Source organism: Piliocolobus tephrosceles, chromosome 21 (assembly GCF_002776525.5).
Source record: "Piliocolobus tephrosceles isolate RC106 chromosome 21, ASM277652v3, whole genome shotgun sequence".
Taxonomy (NCBI): domain Eukaryota; kingdom Metazoa; phylum Chordata; class Mammalia; order Primates; family Cercopithecidae; genus Piliocolobus; species Piliocolobus tephrosceles.
Window position 1 is genome coordinate 3,654,309 of NC_045454.1, and position 15,802 is coordinate 3,670,110.

Here is a 15,802-nt window from a genome sequence, read left to right on the forward strand (position 1 = left end):
GGTCTTTGAGCCTAAACCTATGCCAGTACCACTCTATTTTGATTACTGTTGCTAGCTAGTAAATTTTAAAATAGGGTAAACTTATTCCTCACTCTTTGTTCTTTTTAAAAATTGATTTGGGGCCGGGCGCAGTGGCTCATGCCTGTAATCCCAACACTTTCCGAGGCCAAGGTGGGCAGATCACGTGAGGTCATAAGTTCAAGACCAGCCTGGCCAACATGGTGAAACTTCATCTCTTAAAAAAAATACAAAACCTAGCCAGGTAAGGTGGCAGTTGCCTGTAATCCCAGCTGCTTGGGAGGCTGAGGCAGAAGAATTGTTTGAACCCGGGAGGCGGAGGTTGCATTGAGCCGAGATGGTGCCACTGTGCCCCAGCCTGGGTGACAGAGCGAGACTGTCTCAAAAAATAAATAATAAAAATAAAAAATAAAAATTGATTTGGCTTTCATATCAATTTTTTCCTTTGGCTTTGCATATATATTGCATGTTTGCGAAATATGTTGCTGGGATTTTGATATAAATCACCTTAAATCTAAAGATCGTTTTGGTGGGACTTGACATCTTGTTGAGTCTTGCAGTTCATGAATATGGTACGTTCCTCTGTTTATTGAGGCCCTTCTTGATTTATTTCATAAGCGTTTTGTAATTTTCAGCTTATAGATTATGGACATATTTTAAAAATCTAGACAGTTTCTTAGCGGGCCATTATATGTTGTATTGAGTTTTATTTTTATTTTTTATTTTTTTGAGACGGAGTCTCGCTCTGTCGCCCAGGCTGGAGTGCAGTGGCGCAATCTTGGCTCACTGCAAGCTCCGCCTTCCAGGTTCATGCCATTCTCCTGCCTCAGCCTCCCATGTAGCTGGGACTACAGGCGCCCGCCACCGCACCCGGCTAATTTTTTGTATTTTTAGTAGAGACGGGGTTTCACCGTGTTAGCCAGGATGGTCTCGATCTCCTGACCTCGTGATCCGCCTGTCTCGGCCTCCCAAAGTGCTGGGATTACAGGCGTGAGCCACCGCACCCGGCCTGTATTGAGTTTTAAATTTCAGTTTGCACTTGGTACTTGCAATTATAGAGAAATATATAAATTATAATTTTTATATGTATACTGTGACTTTGCTGAAGTCAATAGTTCTAGCAATTTTTTTTATAGCTTTCTTAGGATTTTCTTTCTTATAAATATTAATGTTATTAGCAAACATCTTATTTCTTCTCTTTTTTTTGAGACTCTTGCTCTGTCACCTAAGCTGGAGTAAAGTGGTGCGATCTTGGCTCACTGCAACCTCTGCCTCTCGGGTTCAAGCACTTTTTACCCTCAGCCTCTCGAGTAGCTGGGATTACCGGCACACTCCACTATGCCCAACTAATTTTTGTATATTTTGTAGAGATGAGGTTTCACCATGTTGCCAGACTGGTCTCAAACTCCTGAGCTCAAGTGAGTCTCCTGCCTCAGCCTCCCAAAGTGCTGGAATTATAGGCATGAGCCACCACTCCTGGCCCAAACATCTTACTTCACCTTCCCAATCTATATTACTTTTATTTCCTTTTCTTGTGTTTATTGCACTAGCTGGAACTTCCAGTGTGATTTTGAATAGAAGTGGTGAAAGAGGACGTACTTTCCTTTTTCTTGATGTTTGGGAGAAAGCATTCTGTGTAGATCGTGACGTATGATACCTGTAGACTTTTATGTACGTGTTCTTTAGAAAGTTTCCCTTCTGAGTTGCTGAGGGCTTTTATTGTGAATGGGCATTTAATTTGCCAAATGCTTTTCCCCCTTCAATTGATATGATCATGTTATTTTTCTTCTTTAGCCTGTTAGGATGGATTGCTTTAACTGATTTTAGAATTTTTTGTTGTTTTTTTAAGACCAAGTCTCACTCTTTCACCAAGGCTGGAGTGCAATGGTGCAATCTCGGCTCACTGCAACCTCCGCCTCCCAGGTTCAAGTAATTCTCTTGCCTCAGCCTCCCGAGTAGCTGAGACTACAGGAGTGCACCACCATGCCCAGCTAATTTTTGTATTTTTAATAGAGATGGGGTTTCACCATGTTGGCCAGCCTGGTCTCGAACTCCCAACCTCAAGGGATCCGCCCACCTCAGCCTCCCAAAATACTGGAATTACAGGCGTGAGCCACCATGCCTGGCCAATTTTTGAATGTAAGCCAGCCTTGCACTCCTGGAATAAACCCCATCGGTCATAGAATATAATTTTTTTTTTTTTTTTTTTTTGAGATGAAGTCTCCCTCTGTCGCCTAGGCTGGAGTGCAGTGGCACGATCTCAGCTCACTGCGACCTCTGCTTCCCAGGTTCAAGCGATTCTCCTGCTTCAGCCTCCCAAATAGCTTGGACTGCAATCACGTGCCACCACGCCTGGCTAATTGGAATATGATTTCTTTTAATTACAACATTCCATTTGCTAGTATTTTATTGAGAAATTTTGTATCTGAAATCATGAGTATTCCATCTGGCCAAATCATGTGGCTGGAATTTCCCCAAAAGTGGCAGAGGGGTTCTCACAAAGAACTGTTTCAAAAAGTCCTGAGATAGGACCTGTTGGAATTCCAAAGAAAGGAACATAAAACACCAGGGTAATCAGTTCAAATCATTTCTCGGAGGAACTTTCATATGGGGTTGGGGGGCTGCAGTGTGTCCTTGTGTTGGACAGCAAACAAACAAAAAGCTCTACTTGTGTCTGTGATGAGAAGTTTGGGTTACAGAGAGTATATGAGGGCGTAAGGAACTTGGCTCAGATCCAGGGCCGGTTTCTACATGCTTAGCAACGTGTTTGATCGCTCAGTATTTCGGGCAACAACGTAACTTTGTCAGTGCCTGGGCATTCCAATCCCTAGCTTACATTTAAGCCTGCAGGGAAGGCACACAATTGGTCCGGGGTCACAGAGCTGTCGAGGCACCTTGTATTTTCTAGGTCAGGACACAGAAAGCAGGGGAGTTGGGGACTCCCCAACTTAGCAATACTGGTCAGTAGTTTTATTTTTTTGTTTTCACTTTATCTGATTTTGGTGTTCGGACTAATACTGGCCTCCCAAAATAAATTGAGAAGTTTTCCTCCAGTGCCACCCCCCTTTTATTTGCATGACATTTGATAGAATTGGTGTCATTTCTTTTAAGTATTTGGTAGAATTTTTCAGTGAAACCATTTTAGTCTGGAGGTTTCTCTTGTGGAAGATTTGAATTACATAGTCATTCAACTTAATAGGTACTCCAAGGATTTCATATGGGGTGGGTTTTGATAGATTATTCTTTTTGAGGAATTGTTTCATTTCATCTAAGTTTTCTAATTTAAATTTGTGGAGTTATTTATTTGAAGCGTTCCCTATTATTCCCTTCATGACAGAAGGTTCTGTAGTTGTATCCTTTGTTTTATTCCTAATAGTGATTATATGTCTTCTTTCTTTATCTTTGTTCATCTTAGATGTTTATAAATTTTATGGACTATTTCAAAGAACCAGTTTTCTGTGTCATTGATTTTCTATGTGTTCTGTCTTTGATTTCTATTCTGATCGTCATTATTTTCTTTTTCTGCTTGTTTTGGTTGTATATTGCTGTTTGTAGTTTCTTGAGGTGGGAGCTTAGATTATCATTACTTTATTCTAATGTAAGCATTTAGTTGTATAAGCTAAACTCAGCACTGTTTGAGCTTCATCTTGCATTTTCCTATATTGTAATTATATTTTCATTCAGCTTAACTATTTCTTGATTCCATTTAAGGAATTATCTGTGACACATGGCTTATTTAGAAGTGTGCTCTTTCAGCCGGGCGCGGTGGCTCACACCTGTAACCCCAGCACTTTGGGAGGCTAAGGCAGGCAGATCACGAGGTCAAGAGACAGAGACCATCCTGGCAACATGGTGAAACCCCATCTCTACTAAAAATACAAAAATTTGCTGGGCGTGGTGGTGTGCTCCTGTAATCCCAGCTACTCAGAAGGCTGAGGCAGAAGAATCGCTTGAACCCGGGAGCTGAGATCGCACCACTGCACTCCAGCCTAGCGACACAGCAAGATTCCGTCTCAAAAAAAAAAGAAAAAGAAAAAAAGAAAAGTGTGCTCTTTCATTTCCAAGTATTTAAAATATTCCTGTTATCATTTTGTTATTTTTACTTTCACATTTAGCCTGAGCACAAGCTCGTTTAATTTTAAAACATTTGTATTTGTTGAAGTTTGGTTTGGGCCCATAAACAAGAAACCCATAAACAACATGCTTGTTGAGTATTCCACAGGTACTTGTAAAAAGGATGTATATTCTGGTGTTGTTTGGTAAAATATTCTGTGTTTATGGATCCTGTTGATTAATGATGTTATTCAGACTTTCTATATTTTCCTTATTTTTTGTCAAATATTTTGCTAAAAGAAGAATGTTAAAGTCTCCAACCGTAATTGTGGAATTTTTAATTTCTCCTTTCAGTTCTATCACTTTTTGCTTCATATATTTGAATGTTCTCTTGTTCGGTGCATATGTATTTATGATTATTACGTCTTCTTCATGTATCAACCCTCTTATCATTATGAAGCCTTCCTCTTTGACCATTTTGATTTTCTGAGCTCTGAAGTATATTTTCTCTTATACTAATAGAAGATATAACTGCTGCATTGTTAAAAGTTAACGTTTGAGGTGCAGCGCAGTGGCTCACGTCTGTAATCCCAGCACTTTGGGAGGCCAAGGCAGGCGGATCACTAGGTCGGGAGATCGAGACCATCCTGGCTAACACGGTGAAACCCGTCTCTACTAAAAATACAAAAAATTAGTCAGGCGTGGTGGCGGGTGCCTGTAGTCCCAGCTACTCAGGAGGCTGAGGCAGGAGAATGGCATGAACTCAGGAGGTGGAGCTTGCAGTGAGCCGAGATGGTGCCGCTGCACTCCAGCCTGGGCAACAGAGCAAGACCCTGTCTCAAAAAAAAAAAAAAAAGTTAATGTTTGCATGGCTTATCTTTGTCCATTTCTTTTATTTTCAACCTGCCTACATCATTATATTTGCAGTAAATTTTATGTAGACAATATATAGTTGGGTCTTGCTCTTTTTCTTTTTCACTTTGAAAATCTCTCTTATAAGAGTTGGTATATTAAACCATTTATCTTTAAAGTGGCTATTGATATGTTGCGCTAAATCTATCATTTTTTTCCTTTGTTTTTCTTTTTCTTTCTTTCTTTTTTTTTTTGAGACAGAGTCTTGCTCTGTTGCCCAGGCTCCAGTACAGTGGCGTGATCTTGGCTCACTGCAACCTCCACCTCCTGGGTTCAAGCAATTCTCCTGCTTCAGCCTCCTGAGTAGCTGGGATTACAGGCATGTGCCACTACGCCTGGCTATTTTTGTATTTTTTAGAGATAGGTTTCGCCATGTTGGCTAGGCAGGTCTCAAACTCTTGATTGCAGGTGATCCGCCCATCTCGGCCTCCCAAAGTGCTGGGTTTACAGGCGTGAGCCACCACGCCTGGCCTCTTTTTCGTTTTTTTTTTGTTTTTTTTTTTTCTGTTTTGGTTTGGTTTGGTTTGGTTTTGGGCATATTTTATTTTCTTGCCCTTTTTTGGATACCTGTACAATTTTAAGAATTCAGTTTTTACTTGTCTGTAGTGTTTTTTAAATTCCTAATTTAACAGCAAGCTCATCTTTAATATAGTGGGGGTTTTGTTTAAGTGTATTTCTTGGTATAATTATTTTAGTGGTTACTTTATTAAAATGTATTTATGTAACTTAGTCACAATCTGCTGGTTGTCAACATTATAGCAATTTGAGTGATTTGTAGAAATGTTACTTTTTTTTTTTTTTTTTTTTTTTTTTTTTTTTTTTTTTGAGGCGGAGTCTCGCTCTGTCGCCCGGACTGGAGTGCAGTGGCCGGATCTCAGCTCACTGCAAGCTCTGCCTCCCGGGTTTACGCCATTCTCCTGCCTCAGCCTCCGGAGTAGCTGGGACTACAGGCGCCCGCCACCTCGCCCGGCTAGTTTTTTGTATTTTTCGTAGAGACGGGGTTTCACCGTGTTAGCCAGGATGGTCTCGATCTCCTGACCTCGTGATCCGCCCGTCTTGGCCTCCCAAAGTGCTGGGATTACAGGCTTGAGCCACCGCGCCCGGCGAAATGTTACTTTTATTAGATGTCTTTATACTCATTATTCTTTTTTTTTTTTTTTTTTTTTTTGAGATGGAGTCTCGTTCTGTCACCGGCTGGAGCGCAGTGGTGCAATCTCAGCTCACTGCAACTTCCACCTCCCAGATTCAAGAGATTCTCCTGCCTCAGCCTCCCAGTAACGGACTACAGGTGCTTGCCACCACGCCCAGCTAATTTTTGTATTTTTAGTAGAGATGGGGTTTCACCACATTGGCCAGGATGGTCTTGTTCTCCTGACCTCATGATCTGCCCACCTCGGCCTCCCAAAGTGCTGGGATTACAGGCATGAGCCACTGCGCCCGGCCCCATTATTCTTTTAATACAATTGTCTCAAGCGTTTATCCTCCACGTACTGAGTACCGTATTGAATGATGTTATAATTTCTGCTTCTGTTGTCAAACCTATTTATTTGAAATCTCTAGTCCTATGTCATAATGTCAAACTTTGTTGAAAGGACAAGAATAGTCTCTTGGCCTGTATTTCTTACCCTTTCCATTGTTCTTCCATCTTGAAGCCTCCTTCTACCATTTTCTTTGCGTGCGGAGAACTTCCTGTAGCCATTCTTTTAGAATAAATCTACCTGTGACAAATATTCTTTTTTTCTTTTATCTGAGAATATCTTTATTTATTGATTCTTGAAGGAAATTTTTTGTGTGGTATAGGATTCATGGTTGACAAGTCTTTTCTTTTGGAAAACTTGAAAAACATTGCAGCAATTCCTTGTGGCCTCTGGTTTTAAATGAGAAATCTGCTTCCGTTTGAACTGTTGTTCTCCTTTACTAATGTGTCATTCCTCTCTAGCTGCTTTTAAAATGTTTGTCTTTAGTCTTCAGAAATGCAATTATGATGTGCCCTGGTGTGGAATTTTTTTGTGTTTATCCTGTTTCGTGATTGTTCAGGTTTTCAAGTCTTTAGGTGTTTGCCTTCTGCCAAATTTGGGAAATGTTTGGCCTTTATTTCTTCAAATATTTGTATTCCCACTCCCTTCCCCCCTTTTGCAACTCAGAAAAACTGAGTGGTGTCTTTATTTTAATTGTTCCAAATGTTTGGTCTCTATTTTAACTGTTCCAAATGTCCTTGAAGCTCTCTTAAGTTTTGTGCTCTTGATCTGTCTTTGGAGAGGGCTGCAGGGAGTGGAGTGCTAAAAACTCTCACTACTTGCCTTGAGATGACGTATCCTGGAAGTGAAAGTATAATGCCAACCAGCATTGCCTTGCACTGCCTCCTTCTGCCTTGCTACTGGGTGGGGATGGGAGTTTGGCTCTGCTGCTGTGCAAAGGGAAGGAGCATGTAGGCTTTTTAAATCAGGTTGCTTAAAAGTGGGCCAAAGGGGAGGTGGAGCTTTTAAACTGGCAACAGTCAAATGTCACATATAAAAAATGGAGTCAGAGGCCAGGCACGGTGGCTCACACTGTAATCCCAGCACTTTGGGAGACCAAGGAGGAAGGATTACTTCAGGCCACAAGTTCAAGACAAGCTTGGCCTGCCGGGCGCGGTGGCTCATGTCTGTAATCCCAGCAGTCTGGGAGGCCGAGGCGAGCAGATCACAAGGTCAAAAAAAAAAAAAAAAAAAAAAAAATCTTGGCCAACATAGCAAAACTCTGTCTCTACTAAAATACAGAAACTTAGCTGGTCATGGTGGTGCGTGCCTGTAGTCCCAGCTACTTGGGAGGATGAGGCACAAGAATCGCTTGAACCCGGAGGCGGAGGCTGCAGTGAGCCGAGAATGTGCCACTGTACTCCAGCCTGGGCGACAGAGTGAGACTCTGTCTTAAAAAAAAAAAAAAAAATGGAATCAGACTCTTATACTTTTGGTTGGCTGAAAAATAGGGGGAAAAAAACCTCAGCCTTATTTATAGACGGATTATCCTGATGTTTGGAGGAAGCTGCAAATAGATACATCACATCCTGCCTTGAGTGGTTGTGATGTGGCCAGGGATGTAGAGAAATCCTCTCCGTGGCCTGAAGTTGGACCAGTACAAGTGGGCATTACCTTTGTGTTGGGAGAAGTGCCCTGAAGTAAAGATATATGTGTACTTTTGTGGGAAATTGCTTGTCTCCTTGTTCGGAAGCATCGCAGATCAGTGACAAGTATATATAGAACAAGGGCACGAAATTACTGGAGCGGGCAAAGTCAATGGATATTTATGTCCCATGTCAGAGCCTATAAAAAGAAACTCACTGCAGAAGAGGGGAGGGGAACCTAGTAGTTAAGGTTAACCAGCCTCAGTCCTCAGCCATCCCAATCCTTGCACTCTAGGGATATAAACATAGTCACCAAGGTGTTAGGGATGGAGGGTTTTTTTTGTTTTTTTGTTTTTTTTGAGACGGAGTCTCGCTCTGTCACCAGGCTGTAGTGCAGTGGCACGATCTCAGCTCACTGCAACCTGGGATTACAGGTGTGAGCCACCGTGCCTGGCCACTCATAAAGTTTTACTGTGCCCGCTGTTCCATCTCACTGCCTCATTTTCATTCCTGTGCATCCTGAGTTCATATCTCGATAAACTCCCTGTACTCCAGTAATCATCTCACAGTTTACTGCCATAGAATATCAAAAGTAAGAAATTATTTCTATTAATGAACACCCAATTTTCACACTTTCCCCTCTCACTTCTGTAGATTGTCACTTCATACTCATTGTCTGAACTATCTTCTCCCTCTTTTTGCCCCATTCTGTGGCGCTCACCATGCAAAGCTCTAAACCTAGACTGAACATTAGTCCAGCATGTTCTGAGGTGACCCAGGCTGTTTGGAAGTTCTGGGAAAAACCTTCACCCTGCAGACCTCTCAGACCTCCTCCCATCCCTCAGGGAACTAAAATCTCTGGAGGATCCAGTTTCTCAGATGCCCAGTATTTTCTAGCCTTGTCACTGCCAGTTTTGGGGGGAAACCATTTGTCCACACCGATTAAAGGAATGTCAGCTGAGGTTTTCTGTTAGTCTTCCTAAATTGTGGCAGCCAGTGATGCCCCATGAGTTCCGTGCAAACCCCCACATGGCTCTGTACACCTTTCTCTTTGCAAAATTAATATTTGCAGTATATAAAATGATATGTCGGATGTATGGTTGTCTCTCCTAAATCTATACCCCCATCCCTATGTTTTCACTTACTATAAAGGAAGTTCGAATTTTGTATTACTTTCTTGCATGTTTTCTTTATATATCATTCCTTTTTTTTTTTTTTTTTGGACAGGTCTAGGGGAATATCTAAGGTGTAGTCTTGAATTATCTCTAAGTCTAAATATTCTATTAATTTTTTGCCTTTTTTATTTTATTTATTTATTTATTTTTTATTTTTTTATTTTTTTGAGATGGAGTCTTGCTGTAGAGCCCAGGCTGGGTGCAGTGGTGCAATCTCAGCTCATTGCAAGCTCCGCCTCCCGGGTTGACTCCATTCTCTTGCCTCAGCCTCCCGAGTAGCTGGGACTACAGGCGCTCGCCTCCACGCCCAGCTAAATTTTTGTATTTTTAGTAGAGACGGGGTTTCACCGTGTTAGTCAGGATGATCTCGATCTCCTGACCTCGTGATCCGCCCGCCTCAGCCTCCCAAAGTGCTGGGATTACAGGCTTGAGCCACCGCGCCCGGCCAAGTTAAAGAGATTTTTGATGGTCCTGGCTATCTATTCTCAGTTTTGTTCATATTCTGTTTGTGCTAAAACGTGCTACAATTGGTGTCTGTTACATTATATGGATTTATCAGGCCAAATGTGTTCGTCATGATGTGTGAATCCAACAGAACTGTACCAATGTTATGGCTGCCTTTTTGATATTATTACTGAGAGAATGAATATTAAAGCAGACTGGTTTGTTTAGAGATTTCACCCCTTATTCTCATTATACTAAAATTGTTTTATGTAATTTGAATTCATGTTTAAAATTGTAAAGTATGTTTTCCTGCTGCTGTTTTCTCCCTTATTTCTATGTGTCAGATACAAATCTGCATTTTTTGTGTATTTGTGTTTAATAATTACAGGTATGTATTTTCTAGACTTTGACTTAATATATTTATATGACATTATACCTTAGATATGTAAGCTATGAACTAATTATTACTGGATATTTTTAACTCATCAAAAATTACTGCCTACTTATTCAATAATTTATTCCATGTTCTTTTCATGTGATAGCTAATATATGTGGGCTTAAATGCATTTTCTTATTTTGTGCTTATCTTTTCTTCAGTTTTGTTTCTTGTGCTTTCTTTTAAAAACATGTATAGATTATTAATATTAATTTTCCTTTTAATTTGGAATGTATACACTCATTTTGTTAGTCTTTAAGCTGAAAATTATTGCACATGTATTTAACACATCAGGATATAGAGTTATTAATACCTTTACCCTCCTCTTGGATAATGTAAGGCAGGTTATCATGTAGTGGTATTGAGGCATAGTAATCCTGTTGTTCTACTCAACAAGGGGATATTGTTCATGTTTTACACAGATAATGGATAATTGTATTGATCCACAGATGCATTCCTTATATCATGCAGATCTTTGTCCTGGAATCACTTTTCTTTTGCCTTAAATTTAACCTTTCGGGTTACCTTTTTACCTAAAATTTTCATTTTTTACTTCATATGGTCTTATTTTATACTCTTTCTTGAAAAACACTATTGCTGTGGATAGAAATCTAAGTTTGCACTTATTTCTTCAGTAACTTCACTGTATCCTTCCACTACATCCATGAGTCACTATATACTGGATGTGAGTGGAGACAATTTATATTGTGACTATAGTTTTCCTGTGCTACAGAAACAAAATTTGAATCTAATGCAAAGGAAAATACACCCTAGAGATTGTAACAGTGATATGGACTCAGTGATTGGAGGATACTGAGTGGTTGGAATAATGAAGGAGTGACAGGGTAGAATGCATAGTAGAAATAATAAAATCTGTATCTGGTGAACAAATGGATGGATCGTGCCATAAATTGGCTGGATGCTAACTAATCACATTTTCATTTGTTTGTTTGTTTCTGAACACCTGGGGGAAAGCATGTTCCAGCTTTCCTTACACTTAATTTGGGGCCATGTGAGTGAGCTGTGGACAATGGCATATGGGCAGAAGTGATTGTGAAATTGTGTCTTAATTGTGTTTTCATTTGTGCACCATTCTAGAGATGTCTTCAGTGGTTCCCTTTTTCATACCTTCCCAAAATGTAGTGGTCCCATGGGAGCTGCAGGTTCAGGTGATGGGTTGATGATGGTGTTTTGTTTTTGATACAGAGTTTTGCTCTTATCGCCCAGGCTGGAATGCAATGGCACGATCTCAGCTCACTGCAACCTCCGCCTCCTGGGTTCAAGCGATTCTCCTGTCTCAGCCTCCCGAGTAGCTGGGATTACAGGGGCCCAGCACCATGCCCTGCTAATTTTTGTATTTTTAGTAGAGATGGGGCTTCACCATGTTGGCCAGGCTGCTCTTGAACTCCTGACCTCAGGTGATCCACCCACCTCAGTCTCTCAAAGTGCTGGGATTACAGGCATGAGCCACTGTGCCCAGGGGTGATGGTGATTTTGTTTGTTTGTTTGTTGTGTTTTTGTTTTTGTTTTTGTTTTTTTTGCTTTTTTGGAGACAACAAGAGTTTCACTCTTGTTGCCCAGGCTGGAGTGCAATGGTGTGATCTCCACTCACCACAACCTCAGCCTCCTGGGTCCAAGCAATTCTCCTGCCTCAGCCTTCAGAGTAGCTGGGATTACAGGCGTATGCCACCACACCCGGCTAATTTTGTACTTTTAGTAGACACGGGGTTTCTCCATGTCTACATGTTGGTCAGGCTGGTCTCAAACTCCCAACCTCAGGTGATCTGCCTGCCTCAGCCTCCCAAAGTGCTGGGATTAAGCCGTGAGCCACCCAGCCGGTGATGTTTTGATGAGGACAGGACATTATCTATGTCTCTTAGTTTCAGGCACGACCCTCTCATAATCAAGTTTGTGATTGAATCTACTTGCCTTGAGTGCCAGAAGGAAGAACAAGAGGTAGAGAGGCAGGTTTTGGTTACTGTGAATTAAAGATGAATCAGGAAGTATCCTCTAAAGTCACAAACTTGAAACTGCATGAATTCTACCCTCCACTTAGGTCTGAGGGCAATTAGTCCTGCTATTTCCAAAATTTGAATCTTCTTTGTAAAATTTTAGTATTACAGACAGGGTCTCGCTCTGTTGCTCAGGCTAGAGTACAGTGGCGGGATCATAGCTCATAGCAGCTTTGAACTCCTAGAGTCAAGCCATTCTCCTCAGCCTCCCGAGTAACTGGGACTACAGTCCCAAAATTTGAATCTTGTGGCCTGTAATAATGAGTCTCAAGTAGCATGCCTACCTATGGTTTTAGAAACACTTTTTCTGAACTGTTTAAGAAATAACCCAAATGTGTGCTTTCATGTAAAACCTTTAATCATACCTACGAGGCTAGCTGCTGAGTTAAGGTGTCATTGTATTTTATGTTTTGATAAATGCCAAGGATCCTGCTGAGGCTTAGCCTCCCACAGAGTATATGTGAAAGCATTTTGATGTTAATGCTAATGACAATAATAACAATAGTTCTTTGTAAAATTGAATACAATGTGATAACAGTTTTTATGTACATTCCTATGAGGAGCAAAGTAGTATTTCCCATTCTAGTCACGGTGTTGTCACGGATGCTGCATCCCATCCCTAGAGTTCCTGATTCAGTAGGCCTGTGTCAGGTCACAGAGCCTGCATCTCTATCAAGTTCTCAGGTTATGAAGATGCTACTGGTCTAGGGACCACAACTTTGTAACCACTGAATTAAAGGCCCGTTTATTAATGTTACTGCCTGGCAGCTCCTGGAGCAAAAGACTGAATTTATTTTTCATTTTAAATCTTGGACCCCAGCTCTGGGAGAGGTGAAGGGGTGAGCCCAAGGCCACGCAGGAAAATCAAGAACGAGTCTTCCCTGCCTCCAATAGCCACAGAAATGTGAGTACTCTGAGGTAAGGACCCCTGTGGTTGGAACCCTGGAACTTTACTTCCCCAATATTTCCTGATGGTGCCACTTAACTTTACCCACAGGGAACCAAACTGGCACAAGCACGTGGGAACATAGGGGATTTTACCCAGAATTCCATTGCTTGCACTTTCTCACGAAGGTCTGAGCCAATGATAACTCAGGAGAGGGTCATTTCCTGTGGTGTCAGGGAGGGACTTCCGGTTTCCCTTGGAAAGAACTTTCTATGGTTGTATTTTCCGCTCCGGCCACGTGGTCTGTACAGCTACCACAAGATGCCCTCTCTGGGACGCTGGAGAAAGATCTAGAGCCCCAGCCCCGTCTCTGTCTCCCTGAGACTCAGCATTCCAGACTGGCTCAGGTGGCCTGGCACCTCAGGTTTGCTGTGCGCCCTCCAGAAACGTGCGTGCTCCGGTCCTGCATGGTCCCGCACCCACACTACGTTGCCATAGCCCCCCAAGCAGTGGCCTGAGCGTTGTACGCTTTTTTTGTTTGTTTGTTTTTCTTTTTTGATACAGAGCCTCACCGTGTCTCAGGGGCTGGAGTGCAGTGGCTGATCTCGGATCACTGCAATCTCCACCTCCCGGGTTCAAGCGTTTCCCCTGCCTCAGCCTACCGAGTAGGTGCAACTACAGGTACGCACCACCATGCCCGGCTAATTTTTTGTATTTTAGTAGAGACAGGGTTTCACCATGTTGGCCAGGATGGTCTCCATCTCCTGACCTCATGATCCACCTGCCTCCATCTCCCAAAGTGCTGGGATTACAGGCGTGAGCCACCGCGTCCAGCCCCTTGTAAGCATTTTGCACTACTTTGTAGTGGTGCTCAGAAGACAACGAGCACCCTGAAGTGACCCCACCCAAGGTAGGGCTAGACTGGGTCCCCGGGGCTCTCCTTGTTGCCTGCCTTTCACGCTTGCCTCTTCATGGTGGGTGGCCGGGTTGGTACTGATGAACTCAGTGCAGGTGAATGGAGGGGAACCAGGGGCCTCACCTTCTCAGATTTTCTTGGTCTCTATCCTTTTCGTGGCAGGCGGTGGTGTCCTAAGACTATACTGTTCTTTCTCCCTGTTCTTTGTATCAGAGTCTTTATATGGACTCATTTTTGGCCCAGGATCCTGAGCCCACGCAAAAAGATAAGTTCTCATTGTTGGCAACAAATGGGTTAACCTGCGGGGAAGGGTGTCCTAGTCAGGGGAACAGGAGTGTGCGAATACTTGGAGATGAGACTGAGTTGAGAATGATCAAGATTTCCATGATACTTGTGGGAACAGAAAACAGTGGGGCAGAAGTCAGGCCTGAAATGGCAGCCTAAGGAGCTAGGCCTTTCTTCTGAAAATTTGCATCAGGGCATTGAGGTGATTTTGAAACAGCCAGGTGGGAAGGAGTCCCCCAAAAACCTCCAACTAGCCTGCCCACTGGGGTGGAGCCTCGGGAAGTTCGCCATTTGCAGCAGGGAGAAGCCTGGCCCCTCCTCTTCCTGTGTGGAACCGGGGACTCAAACGGGGTGTGCGGGTGGAGCATAGGGGTCAGAGGAGAAGTGTAGGGGTGTGGGGGGAAGCACTTTAGCAAGGGACTCTGGCCTTGTGGAGAGTCCCTGTTTCCCCCTTTTCTTCCTTTTCACCCAATAAAACCCTGCTTTACTCATCCTTCAAACCGTCTGGGAGCCTAACTTTTTTTGATGGTGGGACAGACAAGGACCCCGTCTTTAGCTGAACTAGGGAAAAGTACTGTAACAATTTGTCAGATTGGCCAGGTGTGGTGGCTCACGCCTGTAATCCCAACACTTTGGGAGGCCAAGGCGGGCGGATCATCTGAGATCAGGAGTTTGAGACCTGCCTGGCCAACATAGTGAAACAGGGTCTCTAAAAAAAAAACCAAACAAACATTAGCCATGTGTGGTGGCCAGTGCCTGTAGTCCCTGAGGGAGGAGAATCACTTTGACCTGGTAGGTGGAGGTTGCAGTGAGCCGGGATCATGCCTCTGTACTCCAGCCTAGGTGACAGAGCAAGACGCCATCTCACACACACACACACACACACAAATATCATAGATTACATACAATAGGTTCCTTCTGGATGCAGAGTTGAGACTAAAAGTTGATGGGGGAGGCAGAGACCACATAGGAGTATGAACTGACAGCCTTAAGGCTCTAGTACTGGGGGCTTATGGAAAAAGGTTGAGGTGAAGAATGATTGTGCTTGGAAGGCGTAGTCTGGATAAAACCAGAACTGGTGGACAGGAGACCATTTGGACTCTGCATGCCACATCCATAGCTTAGATGACTGCCTGCCTGCCTGGTTCTGCTCTTGATTAGTTATAGTGATCACAGGGACATGAGGAAGGAGCACACACTTGTGGTGACAAGGCCTTGTATTTTCTCTGAGTTGGGAGGCTGGGGAGGAGAGGGACCAGGGTGTATGTGTGTGAGTGGATAGACTGTTGGTGCTCTATGGAGAGATGCTGCTTGTGAGCCCAGTTGTCTCCATCATGGAAAGGTCGTGTGACCTTTGCGGATGTGTTCATGTACTTCTGGGAGGGGTGGGAACTCCTTGAGGAGGCTCAAAGACTCTGGTCCCAGTGATGTGAAGCACTTTGCACTTGTAACCACACTGGGAAAACCCTGCTTTAGTTATCTGTTGCAACATGGAAAATTACCCCAAAGTTTAGTGGATTGACAAAACAGATGTTTATTCTGTCAGTTTCTGTGAGTTAAGA